Source organism: Schistocerca gregaria, chromosome 4 (genome assembly GCF_023897955.1).
Source record: "Schistocerca gregaria isolate iqSchGreg1 chromosome 4, iqSchGreg1.2, whole genome shotgun sequence".
Taxonomy (NCBI): domain Eukaryota; kingdom Metazoa; phylum Arthropoda; class Insecta; order Orthoptera; family Acrididae; genus Schistocerca; species Schistocerca gregaria.
In genome coordinates, this window is record NC_064923.1 from 605,950,352 (window position 1) to 605,977,960 (window position 27,609).

Consider the following 27,609-nt stretch of genomic DNA (forward strand, 5'->3'; position numbering starts at 1 on the left):
TTTGGGCCGTAATTCTGACAGTACGCAGTGATGAGCTTCTGGTTGTGCTGCTTTTAAACTTCGCACGCACCGGTTGCCTGTCACTCGCTCCGCCCCTACGCAACTGCCTAATGCCCGAGCACCACGTACTGTGTAGTGGAGTGAGTAAGAGGTTTGTGTTCATAGTGTCGGTGAACCAACAAGCGATAGTGCAGCACCTCCAGGTATGGTACGGAATAACAGTCAAATTGCAATGTTTCACTATCGAAGAACGAGAGCTACTGAAAGTTTTGACTGGTAAGCATCGTTATATGTGGCTCTTCGACTAAATTTTATACAATGCAAACGATAGCGTATGGGACTTTCCTTGCGGTATTATTGATACCTTTCAGTTTCGTTGCAGAAAACGTAGACAACTTCACGAATGAGGACGTGCTAGATATAGAGCAAAATAGCGACGTTCGGTGGTTCTTTGTATGAGGATGATAATGAACAGCAACATTCGTCGAACAGCTTCGTTGGTACAGCGGAAGTAAGTGATGGTGAAGCTTGCTGAGAAGATCTAATTTTGTCAATACCACTCTGACTCTGTCAACAAGCAATGAGTACATGAAAGGAGCTGACGTCATTTGCAGAAGCAGAAAGGAGGCAAATCTGTCTTAAATTATTAAAACAAAAAGGACTTGTATATATGGAGGGAAGACGCTGAAAAGCGACGTGTGCACCAACAAAACACTATCTAGATCAATTGAATTACGCACAGTGAAAAAAAAAAAGATGACGTTTTGTGGGGTGTTCAAGCAGCAATGGAGGTGGCACTAACAATTTTTAAAGCATGTTCTGGGTTTGTTATGCTTTCAAACAGAAATATGGCATTGTATCACGAGAAATAACCCATGTTACTACAAATAAACGAGACAGCCATACTTCCGTGTGTGAAGAGTTTATTAGTGAACCATAGCTATTATGGAAGCGGTCAGTAGACAAAATGTGTTCAATATGGATCAGAGCGGGATTAACTTAGAAACTACGTCCGATCGATGTCTGGCCTAGGAAGGGACGAAAGAGGTCGACAGTAACACGACGCTCGGCTAAACAATAAGGCCAATGGTGTCAGGAGATGGACACTCGCTGTCACCTCTGTCTGTGCTTTTAAAAGAGCCGAACTCAAGCAAAGTTTGCTTCGTGCGGACAACATTTTCTCTTCTAGAGATGTCAGCAAGGAACATTTGCGGATGCGGCGACAGAGATTCGCGCCTGCACTTTAGGTGGCTGCAGTGGGATGGAGTGAGTGACGCAGAACCTGTGCGGCTGCATATTTAAAAGTTGTACTCACAGCGTCATAACTGCGTACTATCAAAATTATGGCCCAAATTTTCATGTGTGATCTATTGTTGGGACAGATATGTTGCAAATGTGGTTTTCCTTCTTAAAATATGAGGTCAGCTTGGTGATGTTCACTCGTAAGAGAGATTAGGGCACGTACAGTGATACCTATCATTTCCTCTCGTTCAATACGTTAATGGAATAGGACAGATAATCTTTTATTTTGTGCGAAGTAGATATTCACCCAGTTCAACAGACACAAAAAAAAAGGAGGAGGAGGAAAAAGACCGTTTTATTGACTTTCCAGATTGAGTGTTACGGATCAAATCTTCTCATTTCAAAGAGATTGGTCAAAATACATCGACGTAAAAGAGGACTATTACTGGATATGCCATCTAAGTATGTCTCACTGTCCAAGCAACACTGACTGCTTGCAGGATTGCAGTGCGAGTGGACGGAAAAGTACTTGGTTCACCATCGTTAAGGAAGTAAGGCAAGACGACGCCGTTTGTGTAATTATATTTAATCTGACCTTCGAAGCAGCTCTTCCGAAGCTCAAAATATCTGGTTATATACGCATAAAGCTTTCTCAGGTATATGCGTATGCCGATGATGTAGTAATTATTAGCCGAGAGGAGCCTCATTACAGAGAACAGTGAAGGAGCTGAACGAAGCCAGTGAATTGGAGAGCAAGAACATATTGCTCACTCAATAAAAAATCCGGAAAGATTATTAGTAGCAAATTTCAATTTCTGAACACACGTAGAATTTGAATAAATGAGATCTAACATTAATAGCACAAATTTCATGCCAGCTGAAATAAAATCACGCATCTAAAGCGGATGTTGCCACAGGCCTCGTAAATATTATACAGGTTAAACTTTTAAACTGTAAAAATACAAGACCACTATCAGTGCAGCTGTAACCTATGGATATGAAACCTGGACGTTAACGACTACTGATGAGCAGATGCAGATAATATTTGAACGCAAAGTGCCGTGCATGATAATATGGGGCAGTTCAGGATAGTAATGGCTCTTGGAGATCTAAAACTCATGCTGAGTTGGACAATATTGTTCAAGGACCTATATTTTCACATCCATAAAAGATAAGAGAATTTTCTGGCTTGAACTCGTTCTTAGGATCGACTCTGGGAGACAAAAAGGTTTATGAATATAGGAAAAATTGAACAGGACAGTTAAGAATACTAATAAAGCAGTGAATATACAATGTGGAAGAGAATATGAAGAAGCGGAGACAAAAAATAATTAAAAAAAATTGGGAAACTTGCAGAAGAGGACAAGACTCACACAACGAGAACAACTGGTCTACATTAGGACAGCAACCAGCCACAAATTTACTTTCAGTTCCTTTATTCAAAGGGTACCGTTACCGGTTTCGAATCGTTATGATTCATCCTCAGACGGTTTACACGCTTTCATTATGACATGTGGTGTGTTTTTTACAGATTAATTGTCGTGAAACGTCGGTTTGGAGTGTCTGTTTCCATAACATTCGTCCAACAGATGTATATGCATTCCCACTGCATTCTTATTGTTGCACACGTAAATTGTTCTCACTAAACACTTAAGATTTGTCACTGAGAAGATTTCTACTACGCACCACATGTTTTGATACATACGTACAATAGCCACGGTCTCCATCATGACAAAATTGCATGGTCTGCATTAGCTTCTTTCTTTAGAGATCTGTTCAGATTCACTACGATATGTTTTACGTAATGTTAATTCTATTTTTTCGTAGTGCGTGCTGAGAAATGCACTTACCACTGCCCTTGTGGATATCCAGCGCCTCAATGAAGGAGTGTGCGAATTGCACTGTCAGTCGTAGCTGGCAACGCAGCCACAGTCCTACACAACCTGGTTATTCAAGCACTCGCTCTCGTGTGACCGAAGGTAAGCATTGTCGACCTCGATTCTTATGCAGGAAAACATTGTGCTTTCACGGGAACTTGTTCTACAGCCTAGTGACCGCTCAAGGACGTACACTCACGTCAGTCGTGGGTTCCCTGTGGCTGCATTGCTTCCAATCTCTCAGTATCTCTTTGCTGTAATTTACCAGACAACTAATTGATAGCTAGTTATTATCAGTCGCTGTTGTCGTCCACACAGGGCACAATCGTCAAAATACTCACTGCCACACGGGCACAGACGTGGCAACTGCTTTACAACACTCGGAATACATCCGTGATTTCATAGTTTAATGGACTGGTCTACATTAGCTTCTTTCTTTACAGACCTGTTCAGATTCACTACGAAATGATTTATTTAGGGCACGTACTTACAAACACATAGCATTTGATGGTTTGGAAAAAAACCAACAGTAATACAGTCTTTACATTCATGGAGCCAAAAGTTAGCTATAACTTGTACAAAAACGAGCTGCAGTTCTAGTAGACAAATGACATGAAAGGGAGCAGTAGTTGAGAAGAGAGTGAGACAGATTTGTAGCTTATCCCCGCCTTTATTCAATCTTTACATTCGGAAAGCAGGAAAGGGAATAACTGACCATGTGCGAGTAGGACTCTCACACTGAGGGTTCCGTACAAACTTAATGTATACAGACAGTTTATCCATTCAGAGAATGGAGGATATTATAACAAATGACAAAATAAATTTTTTTGTTTGACAAAAATACAAATTAACAATTTCTGATTTTTGCCTTTGCTTGCACTGTGAAACCCTGTTTCTTCTCAAACTTCATGATTCTAGGTCAACGAGGCGTCTCCCAAGGGTTTTGATGAGTGAGTTTGCCAGTATCAAAGTAAGTGACAAATGGTCCTATCTTTTGACTATATTGACGTATAAGCTTAACATTTTTTATACTACCAGGGGACCATCGACTACAGTATATGAGATGGATTTCAGCTTGATATGTATATCAATTTCGGAGAAAACGGGGACTTAATAGACGGACGGACGGACAGACAGTTGGATAACAAATGACGAAAACACTTTTTTTCGTATGATATAATTACAAATTAATTTCGTTTTTTTCCTTCGATTTTACTGTGCAAATGGGTTTCTTGGCAAATCTCGTGGTTCTGGCACAACGGGAAATAACCCACAGATTTTGATGAATGAGTTTCCGTGTATCAAAATATGTGACATAAATAGCCGTATCTTCTGACTGCATTGACTTAGAAGCTTTAATTTTTTACACCTCAAAGGGACGTAGATCTTAGTATTTGTTAAACTTCAACATGATATGTCTACCCGTTCTAGAGAAAAAGGGTTTTTAATAGTCGGGCAGATGGACAGACTAACAAACAAATAACAGCGTGACCCTATAAGCGTTCCGTTTTTAAGGTGGAAATACGGAACCCAAGAAAGGGGAATTCTGGAAAGGGAATGAAAGTTTAGGAACGAGCCTGAAAAATCAGTTGAACTGTATGGATAGTGTCTTGAAAAGAAATTATAAAATGAATATCACTGAAAGCAAAAGAAGGGTAACAGACTGCAGTCAAAGAAAATCGTGTTATACTGGGGAAATTAGATTAGGAAACAAGTTACTAAAGACGGGAGACTGATTTTGCTATTTGGGAAGCAAAATAACTAACTTCAGCAGAATTAAAGGGGACAAAAAGGCAGAGTTGTAAATAGTTTTTCTACAAGACAATTGTAATGATAATGTAACGGCGGAGGGTTCACTAAGTGTCAATATCGATGCTAGTGTCACTTTTAAGGAAAGACCTAACTGCTTTGAGGTTTGATATTGTGTATGAAAATTTTGCAATATATCATGTTTAAAAATAAGTTATGTATTCACACATCTGTTTAAATTAATTAGTTATTTACTTGTTCTGTGGATCATATTTCCAATAAGAGTCATGATTAAAAATTACCTGGTATTTATATTCAAGAATTCCTGGTTTGTGTAGGAGTCGTCAAAGAGAAACTTCTTTACTCTACATTTAGAAACATTTCTGTTGCTCAACAGTAACTTTTTCCCGAGAATAAATTGTCAAAGAGATTTATCGCTGCATATTTCACCTCTTTCTTCGTCAAAGCTACATTTATTAAATGCTAATGCAAATCGCTGTTTCCTTCTAATGTTTTTCTCGTGAATATACCTGTTACTCTCAAGCTCATATCGACTGTTGATAATATATTTCACAGGTGAATAAATGTACTGTGAGAGTGTGGTTGATATTCACACCTGCTTAAACAGACGACTGCAACATGATGTGTATCAATCCCACACACAAATGTAATTGCTTTCTTTTGTGGAATTAATACTTTCGTTTAAGTGAGGAGTTAACCCAGAATATTATACCGTAAGACATCAATGAATGAAAATATATAACATTTATTAACTCACTGACTTCTGTATCCTCTAAGTTGGCAATACCAAGAGTATTCGAACCTTGACGCTTCAGCAGGTTTCCTATGTAGTTTTCCACTTAATGTTTTCATTAATATGCTAACAAGGTAGAACTCTTTAACCTGTTTAATATTTCTTGCTGGTATACTAGGTTAGTAGCAGGTGGGATATTTCCGATAGTATAAAGTTAGACAAGCTGCAACTTTTCAATGTTTAACAATAACTGATGTGTGTAAAACCATCCAGTAATTTTCAGAAAAATATCATTTACTATTTTCTGTGTTTATGTTTCTTTGTTCGACTTGGCAACACAACATGTGTTATGTGCAAATAGAACTAATTCTGTCTTCTGATTAGATAAACTTGTAATAATAACGTAAAGCAAATGTAGTGGGCCAATAATTGAGCCCTTGGGGCATCAATTATAATTTCTTCTTATGCTGATGATGTGGGGGTCTCCCTTTGTGTTACTCAAACTCTAGGGTAATTTCCTGCACACTATTACTTAAATAAGATTTAAACTGTGCATTTGCTGAACTGTGTATTCCACGAAAACTTTTTATCTCTAATACACTCCTGGAAATGGAAAAAAGAACACATTGACACCGGTGTGTCAGACCCACCATACTTGCTCCGGACACTGCGAGAGGGCTGTACAAGCAATGATCACACGCACGGCACAGCGGACACACCAGGAACCGCGGTGTTGGCCGTCGAATGGCGCTAGCTGCGCAGCATTTGTGCACCGCCGCCGCCAGTGTCAGCCAGTTTGCCGTGGCATACGGAGCTCCATCGCAGTCTTTAACACTGGTAGCACGCCGCGACAGCGTGGACGTGAACCGTATGTGCAGTTGACGGACTTTGAGCGAGGGCGTATAGTGGGCATGCGGGAGGCCGGGTGGACGTACCGCCGAATTGCTCAACACGTGGGGCGTGAGGTCACCACAGTACATCGATGTTGTCGCCAGTAGTCGGCGGAAGGTGCACGTGCCCCTCGACCTGGGACCGGACCGCAATGGCGCACGGATGCACGCCAAGACCGTAGGATCCTACGCAGTGCTGTAGGGGACCGCACCGCCACTTCCCAGCAAATTAGGGACACTGTTGCTCCTGGGGTATCGGCGAGGACCATTCGCAACCGTCTCCATGAAGCTCGGCTACGGTCCCGCACACCGTTAGGCCGTCTTCCGCTCACGCCCCAACATCGTGCAGCCCGCCTCCAGTGGTGTCGCGACAGGCATGAATGGAGGGACGAATGGAGACGTGTCGTCTTCAGCGATGAGAGTCGCTTCTGCCTTGGTGCCAATGATGGTCGTATGCGTGTTTGGCGCCGTGCAGGTGAGCGCCACAATCAGGACTGCATACGACCGAGGCACACAGGGCCAACACCCGGCATCATGGTGTGGGGAGCGATCTCCTACACTGGCCGTACACCTCTGGTGATCGTCGAGGGGACACTGAATAGTGCACGGTACATCCAAACCGACTTCGAACCCATCGTTCTACCATTCCTAGACCGGCAAGGGATCTTGCTGTTCCAACAGGTCAATGCACGTCCGCATGTATCCCGTGCCACCCAACGTGCTCTAGAAGGTGTAAGTCAACTACCCTGGCCAGCAAGATCTCCGGATCTGTCCCCCATTGAGCATGTTTGGGACTGGATGAAGCGTCGTCTCACGCGGTCTGCACGTCCAGTACGAACGCTGGTCCAACTGAGGCGCCAGGTGGAAATGGCATGGCAAGCCGTCCCACAGGACTACATCCAGCATCTCTACGATCGTCTCCATGGGAGAATAGCAGCCTGCATTGCTGCGAAAGGTGGATATACACTGTACTAGTGCCGACATTGTGCATGCTCTGTTGCCTGTGTCTATGTGCCTGTGGTTCTGTCAGTGTGGTCATGTGATGTATCCGACCCCAGGAATGTGTGAATAAAGTTTCCCCTTCCTGGGACAATGAATTCACGGTGTTCTTATTTCAATTTCCAGGAGTGTAGAATATTGTGACTGAGATAATAAAATACCTTCGATAAGTCACAGACGAGCTCAACTGGTGACATTTCATGATTTACCGATTTGTGAAACTTGAACTTCCCCCGGCGTTTAAAATTTGCGAACAGCTTAAGGAATGAAGCCGACTGACGTCTTCCACTACCGCCGATGTGTCAAGTGCACGGCCTCTCATTTTCAAGGCACAAATGAAAGAGAGAGTGCTGTGCAAGGAAATTTAACACTTAGTTTTGCGGGGCTATGCCGACGAAGAACAACAATAGAGCATATATGGAAAGACACACCGTAAACAATTAGAGCCACCAAACAACCAAAGATAACCAACGTCAGATGTTGTTGATAGTGACCATTAATTACCAACGGGTGAACAGGTGTAATTAAATCTGTCACTCTGTTATTGACCGGGGAGGGCGCAGGATTCCACGTAGAATTCAAGCAAAAACCTCTGGCTCTGTTAATAAGTTAATTTGCTAATTTAATCTCAACTGTTTTCCTGAGACTGCCTTGGCACCAATTATTCCCTGGAATACAACACAGAGGTTACGTCGTACACTTCTGACTGTTGGGGTAGCCAAGGCCGATTTCTTTTCCCCTTATTGTCCTGTCCGAGCTTGTTCTCCATAGCTAACGATGTCGTGGTCTGCAGGTCGTTAATCCACAGCCTTCGTCCTTTCTTTTCCAAATTCGTACCCGTTCACCCTGGAATAGGTATCACCTGGGCCACATTTCAAAGAGTTCCGGAATTGTTCCTTCTTCAACATCAAATTTTTGGATCTCTTTTAGGATGACACTCCTCTTGTTACCTAAGGTAGGGTGTTCAAAGAGTTCAGTTGCCACCACAGACTGATTCATAGGGTCTGTATTGTAGCACGCGGCATCCCTTTACAAGTTCGCGGATAATATACGTCTCTGACTGTGTGTTACGTGCTGTATCACACACCTGTGGGTCTTGGAGCGTTTCATAGTGTTTCTCTTACTGTCATGTACCTATTTCATTCTGCCGTTCATCAACACTTTATAATTGCCTGCATAACAAAAAGGGAGGTTTATGTACTGGTGTCTGATAGGTCCTGCACGCTTTCTTATATGAATGATGCTATTCACATTGTACGCTTTTTTTACACGATGCATTTAGTCTACTCACACTGTAGCCAGAACTGGCAGGTCTACACATTCATTGTCTCTAAACGTTACCGTAGCAGTAACGCAACAACTACAAATGTAAATTAATTTCTTTTCTTATTAATCTTGTAATACCCGTAGTGTTCCACACTTCTCGCACTTCCTGATTTTTAGTAAGAACTTGTAATTAAGTAGACATTTTTGGAAGATAAACTGATTCTTTTGCTCTTATTAACATTAACAGTGTGAAGCATAATTAGATTGAAAAAATTCTGTCTGACCGTATAATATCTGTAAAAAGCTGTAAAGTACTGTCGCGGCGCTCGTGGCCAAAAAGGTTTCGTGACTGCCCTCGTCAACTTGACGTATACCGAATTCTGCTTTGGGAACATCAAACTGGCCATTGGTCTTAAAAAGGAATCAGTATGTATGTAGACATCCTCTGAATAGTGAAGCGTTTAAAGCACTTAATAAAAGCAGGACCTCCGGTCCAGATTGATTACCAAAAGGTTCCTTTCAGAACATGGTGATGCAATAGCATTCAACAATCATATAAAACCGCTCGCTCCACAAAAGATGCGTACCCAAAGTCGGGAAAGTTGCACACGCTACTCCTATATTCAAGAAAGGAAATAGGAGTAATCCACTAAATTACAGGTCTCATGTCATTAACGTCGATATGCAGCGGGACTTTGGAACATATATTGTGTTCGAACATTATGAATTATCTCGAAGACAACGGTTTATTGACACACTGTCAACGCGGATTTAGAAAAACAACTAGCTCTTTATTCACACCAAGCGTTGAGAGCAATTGGCATGGAATTTCAAATTGATACCGTATTTCTAGATTTCCAGAAGGTTTTTGACACCATACCTCACAAGCGGCTTGTACTCAAACTCCGTGTTATGGAATATCGTTATGCGACTGGATTCGTGATTTCCTGTCAGAGAGATCACAATTCGTAAAGTCATCGAGTAAAACAGGAGCGATTTCTTGTGTTTCCCAAGGTAGTGTTATGAGCCCTCTGCTATTTCTCATTTTTATAGACGATTAAGGAGACAATCTGAACAGCCGTTTTAAGTTACATGCTTTCGCTTATCGTCGAGTAAAGTCATCAGAAGATCAAAACCAATAGCATAACGATTTAGATAAGATACCTGTGTGGTGCGAAAATTAGCAGTTAACCCTCAACGATGAAAAGTATGTCATCCACATGAGTGCTAAAAGGAACTTCGGTTACACGATAAATCAATCAGATCTAGAGTCGGTAAGTTCAACTAAATATCTAGTAATTACAATTACGAACAAGTTAAATTGGAAAGAGCATACAGAAAATGTTGTGGGGAAGGTGAACCAAAGACTATGTTTTATTGGAAGAACACTAAAAGATGCAACAGGTTAACTAAAGAGACTGCCTACACTACTTTTGGAGTATTGCTGCGCGGTATGGGATCTTCACCATAGAGGCTTAACAGAGTAGATCGAAGAAGTTCAAAGAAGAGCAGACGTTTCGTATTATCGAGAAATAGGGAGAGAGTGTCATGGACATGATACAGGATTCGGGGTGGAAATCATTAAAACAAAGTTTTTTTTATTGTGAACGGCTCTTTTCACGAAATTTCAATCACCAACTTTCCCCCCCGAATGCGAAAACATTTTGTTGACGCTGACCTACGTAAGGAGAAACGATCATCACTGTAAAATAAAGGAAATAAGAGCTTGCATGGAGAGATATAGATGTTCTTTTTTTCCACGTGCTATTTGAGAGTGGAATAATAGGGAGTTAGTGTGAAGGTGAAACTTCCTGAGTGTGAAGGTGGTTCGATGAAACCACAGTCAGGCACGTAAGTGTGGCTTGCAGAGTAGCCATATAGATGTAGATTTTACAATCAAATTACATTTTCGTATCTAAATATGACTAAACACCCATCATATACAATTTTTTAAGTATTGTTGTGATTTAATGATTCCTACCCTTCATATTTCATACGTTACAAAATTAGAAATTCGCCTACGGGATAGAAGGAGTTGTCAAGTAGAAATTTTTTTCAGTTTTTATTGAAATTAAACTGTCTGTCAGACATTTTATATCGCTGGATAATTGATCAAAAATTTTGGTCACAGCACTGTGCACCCCTTCTTGCGCTAAACACAACCTTAATGAGGAGTAATGACTGTCATTTTTTCTTCTTCTGGTATTGTAATTATGTACATCGTTGTTCCTTTCAAAATACAGGGGATAATTTACAACAAACTTTATCAGGGAATGAAGATATTGTAAAGCAGTATCAGAATGCCTAACTCCTTGAACTGATGTCTACAGGATGATAGTGGGTGATCATCACATACTATTCTTACAGCTCTTCAACCACGGGAAAATAGGGGTTTTGGACGGGAAGAAACTATCTTCCAACATAACAACCGGAAAATCACATTAACAGGAAAATATACAAAATGAAAAAGAAAGAAAATATAAAGCGAAAACCACGAAAACTGACAACAAGCGAAAACCACGAAAACTGACAACAAGCGGTGTCGAAAACTTGAGTTGAGCTATATAGCTCACCTTGAAAAACTGATACAGAAATCCTAAAGAAGAGAACTACCGGAACCGAAAAATCACCAAAAGTACCGAAACACGTTGTTGACAACCTTAGTTGACCTCTGTAGCTCAACATGACAAATTGACGCCAAAATAAAAATTATGAAAAAATCACACTACACACCTAACGCAACTTAACGAAAACTAACTAAACGCGGTATTGATATCCAGAGGTGACCCACTTAGCACATCTTGACATTCCTGTACCAAAAGATAAATTCTAAAAGAAATTCTATTACACACCTAACGAAAAATCACGAAAACTAACAAAATTTAGTATTGACAAAATGAGTTCAGCTAAACTACATAAAACACCGACACTGAAAATGAAAAATGACTTATACATAAAAAATTAAAAAAATGAAATTCACCTGACACGAAATTCCAAGCAAGTGAGAGATCGAGACTCATACACATTAGCAGACGAAAAACAAGAAACAAAGAATAAACAAAACAAAAATTAAACATTTCATAAACCATTTTACAAACACCCAAACAATAACAACACGCCAAATTAATAGAACACATTAGCCTACATGAAACACCCCCATACGAACCCCAATTCCCCCTTCCAACGCAACAAGAACAGAAAACTGGTACGGTCGCAGGTTCGAATCCTGCCTCGGGCATGGATGTGTGTGATGTCCTTAGGTTAATTAGGTTTAAGTAGTTCTAAGTTCTAGGGGACTGATGAGCTCAGATGGTAAGTCCCATAGTGCTCAGAGCCATTTGAGAGATTTTTGAACTCACTGCACCATCCCAATGAAATCCCGTCCCCCCGCCAAAATCCAAACCAACCCCAAGCCTCTCTTCCCCCATCACAACTCAACCAAAATGTCCTGCCCTACCAACCCTTCCTAACCAGAACCACGCCCTCCAACCAAACAAATAAAAATAATAATAAAAAATGGGCAACTCACTGTCAGTTAACTAACAGGCTGAGCGGCACGTATGTTTTCCCAACTAACTCCATGAAAACCTGAAACACATAAAGTCCTTGCGTACTGTTTTCATCACTAAGTGAGACTGCAGAGTGGTGTACGGCCTTTTAATCGTCCCAACAACAGCTTTTACACAACAGATTTTACAGCCCCCCAGTCTCTTAATTCTTAAGTAATTCAACATTATGATTAATAACTAACTTATTATACCTCCTTGCGTCCAACCCCTTATAAAAGGCAAACCTGTTAGATGTAATGGTACATCCCTCTACTACATACTTCTCTATTAACGACGTCAAAACCCACCTGGTACGATTCTCTACCACCCGGAAAACTATATCTGCCCCCCCCCCCCCCACCCAGAAACAACTACCCCAAAAATACAAAGACCCACCACCTCATGGCCCCTATCACTCTTCAGCTTCCCAAAAGATGTTTAGTTACACTATGACCCCCGCCCGCCAAATGACAATATAAAGTTTCCACCACACACCTAGGTGCAAAACGAAAACCAGTTATTGACAGTAGTTTCAAAAACCACGTTTGATACATGGCTTTCTTCACAGACGACTGATAACAAAAGTACTATGTCAACATAACAATCAGATCCAGATAGTGTCTCAATCTCTCAAACCACGATCCTTTCGGCGTCGCCTCATATATATGTCAGAAGATCGTAAGAAGGACACTTTCGTCAATTTCATGTTACGTAGCATTTACAATATTCCGCAAGAACATCCAAATTTTGTAAAGCTTTACGGTAGATTCCAAATCCCACATCTAGTTCCACAAAATACGACTGTTCAGAACAACTGTCAGATCCATTATATACACAGACACAAAGCTCAATCGGAAACCACAAGGACCTGCTAATGAAACACCACTTATACCAAAAATGATATACAATAAAAAACAAACGATTGTATCACAGAAATGAAAGATATAATGTAATGTAAAATGGAATCATAGCCTATGCCATTTAGCAAGACAACCACAGATAACATTTACGAACCAGCAGCTTACATACCTCACACTGTAAACTCGTGGTGTCACACATGACATCATTGCTCAAAGCTGAGTTGAAAGCACACATTAGAACTGACCCGAAATTTTGTATGACAGGAGTACTGCTTCGTAGCAGTTTGTTCTAAACAATATCTGTAGGATACATGGATGGGATCCAGTGAGTAATTTAGTAAAAACACGCAGTTATTATTTGCAACAATAGATACTCACACTTTTATTTATTTTAGTTGACAGAACGTCAATTTATTCAAAACTTTCCGCTTGCAAAATAATGTTTGCTATGCCCTTACAAAATTAATTCTGATTTAATTGCCCAGGTTCTATTTTCTTTGCTTGATTCTAAAATTCACATTACAATAATCAGGTTCACTCGTGTGCAACAGCCCATCTACGCTTCTGTTCGTTCTGTCGAATAAACAACTAGTAACTTCTTCACTCATCGTTGTCTCTCCGATTACAGTGTCCAGCCAAACTTCTTCATGGTGCAGGCAGGATTTACCCATTACGTCCAATGCTAGGGTGCTATTCCAGTACCAGAGAGCCTCGGCACTAGTGACGATGTAAGAAGGGGAAAAAAGCTGAAAATGTGAACTGATGTGTTGGAGAGGACATTGGACTAGGGTAGTCTGTGCAGCTGCCTTAGCTGTACTACTGGGGTGGTGTAATGGTTAGAACACCTGTGTAGTACGCAAGGAAATCTGGATTTAAGTCCCGGGAGAGGCACAAATTTCTTCAGCTTCTATCATTATCGTAGATAAAGTTGAGACTCCAATGACTAAAGGAAAATTTAATTATATCAGAAAGTCTAAACGATTCTTGCTGCTGCGATGTTTTGATCCCTTCCTTGGAGGTGATTTTCTGCATCAGTTTTAGCTTTTTTTCTTTCTTCCTTTCTTCTTCTCTTCTCCTCATCAGGCCCTCTTCAGAGTTTAAAACCGCAGTGTTTCATCGTGAAATTTCAATGACAACATCTCGGTTCTGCTCACTGCTAGTCTTCAAGGAACTGCTTCATTTTATCCATTCCTCGTGACAATATTCCTGCAGCACTCTTCTCCGCACTTTACCATCCATTTACTGTTGCAAAATACATCTTCCCTACCACAAATACAAATTGATGTCTCACTAACAAACTTCCATGCTCTGTCCACTTACGATTGTCTCCGTTCTCGACGCTAATTACAGAAATGATTTTTACCTTACTGGACCGCAGAACTTAGTTCTGTATCAGTATTAATTAAAATTAAGACTTTACCTAAAACACAACATGATATACATTTATATATACCATTATATTCCTTTAATTACATACTTTGCCTTAGTATTTGTAGAAAATCAATAAAACATGTATTTCATTAAATCAGCAGTAAAATCACGAAGCATAGATGAAACAATGTACTCCACATCTGCGTCTAAACTCTGAAAACCAATGTGAAGCGAATGGTACAGGTTACGTCCGGTAGTGTTAATTGCTACCGTTTTCTCCCGTTCCATTCACACATTGCTCGTGGGAAGAATGATCTATTAAGTCGTGTGACTAGCGCCTCCGGTCGGGAAGACCGTTTGTCGGGTGAAAGTCTTTCGATTTGACGCCACTTATGCAACTTGCGCGTCGATGTGAGTGAAATGATGATGATTAGGACAACACAACATCCAGTCCCTGAGCGGAGAAAATCTCCAACCCGTCTGGGAAACGAACCCGGGCCCTCAGGATTGGCATTCTGTCGCACTGATCACTCAGAGCTGCCGGGAGCGGACATTGCTTAAGTGCCAAACGTGCATACTGCTGTTAGTCTAATCCTGTCTTTACGATCCCTGGGATTACAATACGTAGGACTTTGTGATATATTCCCAGATTCACCACTCAAAGTTGGTTCTAGAAACTTTCTAAGAAGGTTTTGTCTATCTCCAAGCGTCTGTAAGTTCAGTTATATCAGTGTCTCCACGACACTATCTCGTTGGTAAAAAAAAAGCAACTGTGACCGTTCGCACTGCCCTTCTTTGAATCCGTTTAATATCCCCTGTTAGTGCTATCTAAATTTGAATAATATTCTAGGTTGGGTCGCACGAGTGTTATGTATGCGGTGTTCTTTATTGAATGTGTGCATTTCCCTAGCATTCTAAAACTGAACCGCAGTCTGCCACCTGCTTTACCTAGACCTGAGATTATGTGATCGTTCTACTTGATAACACCACAAACTGTCATTCGAACATACAATGAAGAAAACGCTCCATCGCAAAATCTGGCGTTCGCGGAATACGGTCTCAATTCCATTAATTTTGATGTGAGGACTGTTCTATCATAACAAAATCCATGTATGTTGAACGGCTTAAGATCTATAGACGCCAATGAAGCACTGAAGTATCTTCTACACTCATTGGCTTCCTTAGACACTTTTGAGGAAGCGCCTCCCCAAACTGCTTCTATTGGTCTTCATCCCGTGATAACAATACTTGTGGAACCCTCTCCATACATTCTCAGTTTATTTTGCTATCGTCTTTGATGTCTCTTCCTCTTATATTTCTAGTGAGTGGCGGAGGGTAATTTTTTTAACCATAGTCACATCCTCCCTTTCGCGTTTCAGTCACTAATGTTTCGGGGAAGGAACGATTGATGGAAGCCTCTCTGTGAGCTCCAATCTTTCCAGTTTTATCTTCATGGTCCTTGCAAGAAATATAGGTAGGAGGAAACAATATATTGATTGACTGTTCTAGGAACGTACGCTCTTGGAATTTAACCGGTAATTCACACCGAGATACACAACGTCTGTCGTGTAGCGTCTGCCGTTGGAGGAGCATTTCGGTAACCCTTTCAGGATTACAACATAAATCTGTGACGAAACGCGCGATCTTCTATGGATCTTCTCCATTTTCTCTATCAGTCCTACCTGGTACGAATCCCAGACCGACGAGCTATGTTCGTCGAGGGTTTTGTAAGCTAGTTCCTTTGTGGATCGACTACACTTGCTCATTAGCAAGAAGAACTGGAAATAAATAGATGATGTTAATAGGACTATTGGTTGGACTATGCACTGTACAGTGGGTTGTAATGTATATGGAGATGTAAGTAAGCAATGGAAAGTATATGTCTGGTCTCAAATTGATATTGACTGGGTAGTACCTAATCAGATACATCGTTCCGCGAGGTACTTAATAACCAGCAGTATTCACAGTCTCATCAAATGATACACAGCTTATATGTCTCTGCACTGGCCCTAAATGTTGTAGGCTCATTATCGCTACGTGAGATTTGGTGTGGAGCCATCATAAAGGTCGCACAGTTTTCTTCGAATAGAGGTTTCATAAGTTTACTCGTATTAGACAGGCGAAATACCCTCAGACTTCAAGAATATAATAATTTCAATCCCAAAGAAAGCAGGTGTTGACAGGTGTGAAAATTACCGAACTATCAGTTTAATAAGTCACGGCTGCAAAATACTAACACGAATTCCTTACAGACGAATTGAAAAACTGGTAGAAGCCGACCACGCGGAAGATCAGTTTGGATTCCGTAGAAATACTGGAACACGTGAGGGAATACTGACCTTACGACTTATCTTAGAAGAAAGATTAAGAAAAAGCAAACCTACGTTTCTAGCATTTGTAGACTTAGAGAAAGCTTTTGACAATGTTGACTGGAATACTCTCTTTCAAATTCTAAAGGTGGCAGGGGTAAAATACAGGGAGCGAAAGGCTATTTACAATTTGTACAGAAACCAGATGGCAGTTATAAGAGTCGAGGGGCATGAAAGGGAAGCAGTGGTTGGGAAGGGAGTGAGACAGGGTTGTAGTCTCTCCCCGATGTTATTCAATCTGTATACTGAGCAAGCAGTAAGGGAAACAAAAGAAAAATTCGGAGTAGGTATTAAAATTCATGGAGAAGAAATAAAAACTTTGCGATTTACCGATGACACTGTAATTCTGTCAGAGACAGCAAAGGACCTGGAAGAGCAGTTGAACGCAATGGACAGTGTCTTAAAAGGGGGATATAACATGAACACCAACAAAAGCAAAACGAGGATAATGGAATGTAGTCGAATTAAATCGAGTGATTCTGAGTGAATTAGATTAAGAAATGAGACACTTGAAGTAGTAGATGAGTTTTGCTATTTGGAGAGCAAAATAACTGATGCTGGTCGAGGTAGGGAGGATATAAAATGTAGACAGGCAATGGCAAGAAAAGTGTTCCTGAAGAAAAGAAGTTTTTTAACATCGAGTATAGGTTTAAGTGTCAGGAAGTCGTTTCTGAAAGTATTTGTATGGAGTGTACCCATGTATGGAAGCGAAACATGTAAGATAAGTAGTTTAGACAAGAAGAGAATAGAAGCTTTCGAAATGAGGTGCTACAGAACAATGCTGAAGATTAGATGCGTAGAGCACATAACTAATGAGGAGGTATTGAACAGAATTGGGGAGAAGAGAAGTTTGTGGCACAACTTGACCAGGAGAAGGGATCGGTTGGTAGGACATGTGCTGAGGCATCAAGAGATCACCATTTTAGTATTGGAGGGCAGCGTGGAGGGTAAAAATCGTAGAGCGAGACCAAGAGATGAATACACTGAGCAGATTCAGAATAATGTAGGTCGCATTAGATGTCTTGGGAAATGAAGAAGCTTGCACAGGATAGAGTAGCATGGAGAGCTGCATCAAAGCAGTCCCTGGACTGAAGTCCACAACAACAAGTTTACTCGACGGGGTTTTAAGAGAATATGTCATCTATCTTCCAAAGACTCACATTTAAGTTCTTCAGTCTTTTCTGTCACTCTTCACACTGTGGAGCTAGTGGTTACTGCTCTTTTCTTTGTTGAATATGTAGAGAGGACTTTATTTTCTATCCTAAGGACAGATGCAATCCAGCAGTTTGTTTTGACGAGACTAAAAAGTTGTGTAAACAGGTGGTAGCCAACGAAGGTGAGGTTTTCTGTCTATTAACAGCTTTATAAACAGAGTCGCCTCACGGTTTATGCAAAAGTAGTGCGACAAGGCGTTCCACCTAGCCTGTTGTGTAGATAAATAACTGCGATAGAGCGGTATCTCCGCATTCTTCCTGTAGCTGTAAGTGTATATCTCGAGGTTTTCGCATATTCCAACACCAATGTATTGTACAGAGAGATACACATGTGACAAGAGTTTTTCTGGCTGCAGAATCGTATTAAAATGTTTTGACGGAATTATAACGACAAAGGTCGTAGAACGTTGTTGATATGACATTCTCCCGCCTTCTCTAACTCGCCGTTGAGAAAAACAAGGATCATAACATAGGACTGGTTAGGCGCTCTGCATAATATCGCTACGTAAAGCTATGGTTGCTCACAGTCTATAGAATGATAAATGGAGCCTACGCACTACTTACCCTCCAGTGTATGCTTCACGCGGAACTGCAGCGCACAGTCAGAAGCAAACGATAAAGGGGACGCCCGCAACCCATTCACATGTGACGGAAACCTAATACAATTAGTCCACGGAAGGCCCCACACGAAACAGGATCTCTCTTCTCGGCTAACGAAAGCTTGTCCGCGCCGGCCTGTGTAGCTCCTATCCCTGTCCATAGTGTCTTCGGTTCGATCCGCTCCTGGTACGGAAATAACTATTCCATACGGGCATTTACAGTTACGCAAGTTACCATACTACCAAACGAGTGTTAGGCACTCACATGCTTACTATACACACCACACTAGTTACAGTCAAAACATGATAACTGATGTCAGCGTAAAACGGTAATTCACAGCTTATCCGTGTCTACATGCCCAATAAAGACAGCAGTAACCTGGAGAATTAAGTATGTGAGATGTTATTCATCTCATTTTGTCCATTACTAATAGTTTTGTGAAAACCTGCTACTGTGAAAACAATGAGTTTGATTATAACTTTTCTGCTACCAGTCAAGATTTTATTTTACTCATATGTTTACATGACACGTCTCAGGAAATGATTCCTATCTGCAAGTGCGTTTTCTCTGTGCACAGTGCCATTTTTACACAATGTTTTTGGTCTGTTTTGTTGACTATAGTGAAACACATAAAAACGCCCAACTTTAAGTTAGCTACCGATTTTTATATGTAGTTAGTGACGAAATTTGGAAGGATTTGTACTTACAGTTTTATAATGAACCGTTTGTGCAGAGTTTCACACATGTTAAACATCAGACACAGTTTTCTATGCACAGTAACAGTTGCAAAGATGTTTTTAGATGTAATCGATAGAGGTAATATTACAGGTCTATGCTTTACTACAATCTGAATCATAATTTGCTTATGTCTCAAATATACCCATGCTAGAAGCTATGACAGTAATTCAAAAGAACCTTATGAGACACAATAAATTTGAACACACAGAAAGTAGTTAGTCCTAAGTCACCTCTAATGGCAACATTTATAAGCAACCAGATGGCCTAGCTATGGGGTCTTGTATGTCAGGTACAACGGCTGACATGTACATAAATCACTCGGAATAAAAATTATTTGGAAACCAAGAACACTGCTTGAAGAACATTGAATTTTATTGGAGATATCTAGATGACACACTAATGTTAGTGACTGGGGATGCCAAAGACATAACAGGAATTCTAAATTGCTTCAATAATCTGCATGATAAAACTGCATTTACAGTGGAACACGAACAAGACAAAAGCATTAATTACGTAGACCTAAATACCACAAGACACAACAAGACATGCAAATTAAAAAAATTATAGGAAAAGTACAGTGACTGATACCACAATCCCTGCAACCTCATGTCACCCAAACATTCGTAAACAGGCGGCATACAGGTCAGTGCTAAAAAGGGCGACTAAAATACCTTTGAAACAAGAAAACATGTAACAAGAAATAAATATACTGAAACACATTGCAGTTGCCAATAATTATACTGCTTTCATCGTTGACACAGTCCTAGACAACCCGAAGAAAGAGTCAAACACAAAGTGACCACAGAAGAAACAGACAAAACAAATGGATATCTAGCATCCCATACATTGGCAATTTATTACAGAAAATTGTAAATATTTTCAAAAACCTCAAAGTAAAAGTTGTATTATCCACATTTAATAAGCTACAACAAAAACTAATACACAATATAAAGTGTAATCCTGACTCACACTCAGACTCTGGAACTCTGGAATATACAAAGTAACAAGCCAGGAATGTTACATGTCCGAGCTAGGACAAACAGCCCGAAATTTCAACGCCAGGTACATAGAGCACATTAAAGCCTAAACGCACAAAAGACACACAACATCAGCAATAGCTATACACACAAATAACACAGGACATCTATTGGAAAAATAGAGCAAAAAGTCGAAGCCTTCCACCGACTAAATGAAGGGCCAAAGTGTATCTGTTAGAAGAACCGGAGATATATTCACATTGTAGAAAATATGAAGATAAAATGTTAAACGAAAAACATGAAAGTGAATCAGTAAGTTTCTTCAGATGCTTTGACAGTATACTTACATGAAAATAGTAAAATCCAGAAATAAGCGAATCATGATCCAAATTGTTGAGATAAAAGCCATCTGTACAAAAGCATATCATACTCTGTGGAAGATCTGTAACATTATCTCTGCCGACTGTATCTAAAACATCTTTCTAACTCTTTGTTGTTGTATAAGTTATTCTCGATGTATACTGTGCACAGAAAATTGTGTATGATGTTTAACATGTGTGAGTCTTTGGACAAAGGGACCATAAGAAAACAGTAATTACAAGTTCTTCCAAATTTCGCCACTAACTACATGTAGGAATCGATAACCAACAAAAATTTTAAAATTTGGGCCTTTTTTATGTATTGCAGTAAAGTCAGCAAACCGAAGCAGGACCTCACACATCAAAGACATTACGAAAAAATAGTATAGTACAGAGAGAAAACGCACTTGAAAGTGGGAATCATTTCTGGAATGCGTCATGCGAAATATGAATACGGTAAAATCATGACTGGCACCAGTCCCCGGTAGCTGAGTGGCGCCAGCACGGTCAGAGAGCTGGTTGGCCTCTGTAATAAAAAAAACGGAGTGAAAAGATCAACAACGAAATTGAACAGACTGCCAATCCTAAGGGCCCGGGTTCGATTCCCGGCTGGGTCGGAGATTTTCTCCGCTCAGGGACTGGGTGTTGTGTTGTCCTGATCATCATCATTTCATCCCCATCCACGCGCAAGTCGCCGAAGTGAAGTCAAATCGAAATACTTGCACCAGGCGAACGGTCTACCTGACGGGAGGCCCTAGTCACACGACCTTTTTTTTTTTTTTTTTTTTTTTACTGGCACCAGAAAAGTTATTTGTAAACAAACCCAGATGTCACTGAATACAAATATCTACACTTCTACGAAGTTTGTACAAACGGACCTGAGCTCTTGTAGGAATTAGGGTGCACCATTTTCTATCGAAATACTGGGAACCTTTCAGAACCTCGCTTCTCTAAAGAAAAGTTCATACTCTAAGAAGAAGCACGAGCCATTCGAGAAGCAGGTTTGTACGATTTAATAATCGTATGTAAGGAACTTGTAATTACGAAATATAGTAAGCTTGTCCGTCAAGTTTTTCTGTCACCCAATATGACATAGACACGAAGTCAACATCTTCCGTAAGTTATATAAGAAGTGGAAATAAACGTATACCTGGTCAACAGGTTCAGTTCGCACTGGTGAACCAAAACACTATCTTGGTTAACAGCGTTCGCTTCACTTTTGTATACCGATACAGTAGCGAGACTCAGTGCGTCGATTCCAAAAGTTCGTAGTAGGTTTCTGGAGGTATGACCTACGCATAGGTCATGAAATTCCCATAAATTACGAGCCATCGATTTGTGGGAGCGGAGAAGACGTCCGATAGTGTCCCAGATGTAAATCAATGTGCGTATGACGTGTTTGGCCGTGAGTCCCTTACCTGAGAGTTAGACCGCCCTGTGCAAATCTTTTTATATCACGCCACTGCTTTGACAAGCGCCATGATAATGGCAACACGTACATCCAGTCCCGAGCGGAGAAAATCGCCGATCCGACTGAGAATCGAACCCGGGAGCCCCGTGATTGAGAGTCAGGAACACTAAATTTAAGATCACGACCTGCTGACATCTCAGATACATTTCAGATCAGGCGACTTTGGTGGCCAAGCCGTGAACTTGAGTTCGCTTCATGCTCCTCAAAACAATGTAGCACAATTCTGGCCTTGAGAAAGGGACAGTTTTTCAGCTCGACGATTCCATAGCCGATGGGAAGATATCAAGCATGGAAGTCTGGAATAATGTGCACGTGGTCCACAGCTATCAGGATGGATTTTACCGGGTTACTTCTACAGGTTCATGTCGAAAGCGTCCGATGACTTCAGCAGTTTGGTCCCTTAGGAATCCACACACATTTGAAAGTCGAAAACAGTGAAAGTGTGACCCCACCAGCCTGTGTTCATATTTCGAAAAACCGTTCGCCTAGATCACGGAGTATTCGGACACGACCATTGACCTGGTGTAACAAGAAACGTGATTCATGCCACCAAGTTACATGTTTCTAATAATCTATGGTACAATTTCAATGATCTCGTGCCCACTGAAATTTAAATTGTCTGTGTCACTCGGCAGATAGACCGTCTGCGGTTGACAGTGGACGTAAGACCGAAGAAAACTCAAGACAAGTTCGTAGGATTTGTCGACTGGGAAAAGACGATCGACGGTGAAAAGTTGTGCAAGAGTTTTGAAATTCTGGAAAAAATAGGAGTAGCTACAAGGAAAGACGGATGTATACAACATATACAACAACCAAGGGGGAACAATAAGATTAGGAGGCCAGGAACTAAGTGTTCAGATCAACAAGGGTGTAAGACAGGGATGTAGTCTCATGTCTCTTTTGTTCTATCCGTACATCAATGAAGCAATGACGGAAAAAGGAAAGAATCAAGTACGGGATTAAAATTAAGGATGAAAGGAGATCAGTGATAAGATTCGCTGATGACATAACTATCCCTAGTGAAAGTGAGAAAGAATTACTGAATATGTAATTCTCCTGAATTGAGAGAACAGTCTGATGGTGCAGAATATGGACTGAGAGTAAATCGAAGGAAGACGAAAGTAATGATAAGTTGCAGAAATGAGGATCGCAAAGCACACGAAGTCAAGGAATTCTGCTATCTAGGCACCAAAGTCACCCATGACGGATGGAGCAAGGAAGACATAAAAAGCAGACAAACAATGTCAAAAAGGGCATTCCTGGCGAAGAGAAGTCTGCTAGTATCAGATACAGACCTTAATTTGGGGCAAAATTTCTGAGAAAGTACGTCTGGTGCACAGCATTGTATGCTAGAGAAACATGGATTGTGGGAAGACCGTAACAGAAGAGAATGGAAGAATTTGAGATGTGGTGCTACAGAAGAATGTTGAAAATTAGGTGACTCACACGGTAAGGAATGAAGAGGTTCTCTGCATAATCGGCGAGGGAAAAAATATATGGAAAACATTGACAAGAATTTGGGGCGGGAGGATAGGACACCTGTTAAGATATCAGGGAATAACTTCGATGTTACTAGAGGGAGCTATAGAGGGTAAAAACTGTAGGGAAGACAGAGATTGGAATACAGTCAGCAAATATGATGTTAGGAAGAACTTCACTTACAACTGGTAAAACTTTTGTTTATTAAAGCAAAACCGATTTCGCGGCTTCAAGCTGCATCTACAGGTGAACCTACACGGTAAAAAGCAAAGTACAGTGTCACCACATGTTGCGGATATTAAAATTATTAAAGGAATGTCTAAATTATGGTCACAACGTTAAAAGATGATAGGGATACCCATCGCTCCTAACAAAATTTACCATTCAGAGAATATCGTCCATACTACGACGAACGAAAGGCAAAGAAAACGTGCTCCCTGCTTTAAAATTTGCTGCATCTAAAAATTAAAAAAAAAATTATAGTGAGTGGAAACTTTTTTTTAAAAAAGGGGACCTATTGGAGATCAAAGAGTGTTACTCCTAACATGATTAGTTCGGCACATGCAAATTTCTATGTGGAAAGGATCAGGTGGCAGTGCCTTTACAGTGTGACAGCAGGACAGCTCAGTGCAGGGCAAGATAAAAGCGGCCCGCACAAGCGACAAAGAGAGACTAGCTAGCTGGCGGAACGGAAGCTATCCATGTGGACAATGTGCCGTCATATACTCATGACTAGGAGCGCTGGGTCGCTACCTTTACAAGGGAACAATACAGAATTTTATTACACACGAACACCTAATCATACAATCAAAATTAGCCAGGATGCTATGGTGATTTAAATCCAGTTGGTTACTTAACGTGAACTGTGCGTTTCCTTTTGTATGTCTAAAAATTTCCACTTCCTCTAATATATTCAAAATATGGCTTTTTGCTTTGTTGTGAAGGGTCTGTGATGCTGTTCATCGTGTAAGTGCGCTCTTAATTCACTTTATTTAATTTAATGTGTTCCTAAAATCTTATTCGAAATGACCTACCGGTTTGTCCCATGTATTTTTTAGAGCAATCATTGCATGTAATGCGTTATACACCTTCTTCATTACATTTATTTACTGCAGCTTTCTCCTTGTGTCTGAGCTTTTTGCCTGGATCTGAAAATGTAAAATACGCTGGGATAATGTTTTTGGATCTCACATGACTGCCAATTTTTTTTGGATATTGGACCCAGTAATAACAAGATCTGTCGTGATTGGCGTCCGGTAAATATCGAAGCCTATGTTTCCAATTTTTACAGTCGCTTGAAGGCCCAAAAACGGTAAAGTGTACTTTTCAGCGCCCTGCCCAGTGAACTATATCTTTTGGTTCAATCTATTTAGATCCCGAAGAAACTCGTCAGTTTCAACATTATTACCATCATATAATATGAAAACATCGTCAAAATATCTGTTCCATGAAATTACTCTTCTAGCACTTTGAGGGAACTTTGTCATAAATTCTTGCTCAGAGTTGGTGATAGAAATGTTTGTTATGGAACAGGCATGTAGAGAGTCAATGGCTAAGCCTTCTTGTTGTGAATAAAAATTATCCTTAAATTTAAAATTTGGGGATGATACCTTTCAGCAGCTGCAGTTGCCCAGATAATAAAACAGTTTGTGATCCAGTGTGTGATTGAGGATGTAGGTTGCAAGTGCGGCTCTGAGATGAAAAAGTTGGCACGGGAGAGGAATTGGTGGAGAGCTGCGTCAACTTAGTCGAAAGACTGAAGAATAAAAAAAAGTCTTCGGGCAAAGGTGGAAACACATAGGTGGCTCATCTTCAACAACGTGCATTGAACAGTGTGCTGCGAAACACTTGTGCCCGCACCAATATTGTACTCTGTCGGCAGATCTGCCACATATCGCCACCTATTCTGCTTTACATAGTGGGCAAGGCTCCTACTCCCGGATTCTGTGATCAGACGTGGTCGTACAGCACCTTGTCGCCTACTCGCGCTTTTACCACTTTCCGCAGATACTCACGACTGCAGCTCGCGAACAGTGTGCCATTTTCTTCGTTAGCGAGATGCTCGTTTTCAGGCGCCGTATTGTCATAAGGTCTGCGCTGTGTCAAAGTCGTTCATGACAACGGATTTCCCTATTTAAAAATCGTTTCGTCGCTGTAATGATTCACTATTCGTTTCTGCTTCATTTACTTTACCGCAGAATGTGCCCTTTACGCCAGCAGGCGGCATTCAATCTCTTGGTCTGCAATGATCATTCACAGAAACACGCAATGAGACAATCGCCACAAGGATTTTCATTCCTTCTGATGGTGTTGGCATAGAGGCACTAGCGGCAATAGCAAGCGTTAGACCAATATGCAGTAGCCTGATATTTAGCAAACTATGTGAAAATGTTCATAATGTAGCGGGTACTAAACGGTTCACCATTCATTCTGCTCGAATCTGACGCCCATCACCGACGTCACTATGATCTGTTGCACACCCATAGACACGAATACATCTTTCTATTTGTTGCGACATGTAAGCCAACAGCTTCTGATTGTCATCTTAAGGAATTTATTGTCATGCCCGAGACACAATCTGTACAGTTAATCAATACTGCAAACGGAAGGCTGGTTTGAAAACATACATCTTCCCATCGAATTCCAGAAATTCTATATTACTCATGGATCTGTACAATCATCAAGGGTTCTGAAAATTTATGAAAAGTTGTCCCATCGATTCTAATTCTCGTTTTTTCCACTGTTGTCCGATGTAGCGTATTGTTCTATTTCCAGATGATACCGTAGTTGCTGAAATTTTATACGTTTTGTGCGACTGCCGAAGAAACATTCCACAAGCGTTTTCGGTGTGAGTTGCAGTGTAGAGTCTTGTAGCTTAGGATTTGGGTGGAGTTGGGTACGGACTTGGTGTTGTGCACACGTGGGGGCTCAATTGAATTATTATTTTATTTAATATCAACATAGTACAGGTATAGCTCCAATAAAACAAAATATACTGTAGCTCGAAAAGATCCGCAAAAGGAGTCACACAATCAATACAACAAAAGTCTTCCATAAATTGGAGAATTAAAATCCAACCTTTCGCGTAACATACGCAACCAGGCAACAGTATTAACAGTTTACAGTAATAATATCTGAGATAACGTCAACAGTAGAAAATGAGATGGAAAAACATCTCTTAGACTTAAATAGGATCATAACACACATCTATGCATAGTGAAGTGATTATAAACATTTTGATCTTTTAAATAATTTTAGTCTCGCCATTATAAATGCTCAAGCCACCATCCTGCCAATCCCCAAAGTCCTTCGATCTGATACATAATCTTGTCGGGTTTGAATTTGCAAGGCGTTGCGTCTTATCGGTCAAAATGGCACATGGTTAAATTATGTCCAATCTGGAGACAGCACTACGTGTTCTCACATTTCTGCAATGGATTGCACAGGATATCTAAAGGAAAGAAAATCAAGCAATATGATGTATTATCCAGAGAATGACGTCCCATGTGAAAGCTTACATCTCACAGTGGAACCTCAGGTAAGGACAGTTGCTCTCTGACGTAGCAACGAATGACACACTTTGGTGTATACATGCCCTCAAGAGATCGCATGCGCCACCGCTGCCGGAAGATTTCTAACACCATACCGCAGTGGAACTCAGCCCACTCTCTAATCATCACCTTGGACGACATCATAATCTTCGTTACAGCCAGCAGGGTGAGTCATATTAGACTTTAGAGCTGTATCGAAGTTCATAGTCAACTGTACAATGAATCGAGACTGTCATTCTGTACTATATCAAGTGATAAGTTACGGAGTATAGGGACAGTAATAAATATTTAACCG

The 27,609-nt window shown here is 40.7% G+C and overlaps 1 protein-coding gene across 2 annotated transcripts in view; it reads right to left on the minus strand.

Annotated features, from left to right (window-relative positions):
- The window catches only part of LOC126266877 (major facilitator superfamily domain-containing protein 10), a 136,898-nt gene extending 133,705 nt beyond the window's left edge, over positions 1 to 3,193 (minus strand). For both annotated transcript variants that reach the window (XM_049971532.1, XM_049971531.1), the window contains exon 1: positions 3,093 to 3,193. The gene's annotated coding sequence lies outside the window, so the exon portion shown is untranslated. The remainder of the gene's footprint in view (positions 1 to 3,092) is intronic.
- Between the last annotated feature and the right edge of the window lie 24,416 nt (positions 3,194 to 27,609).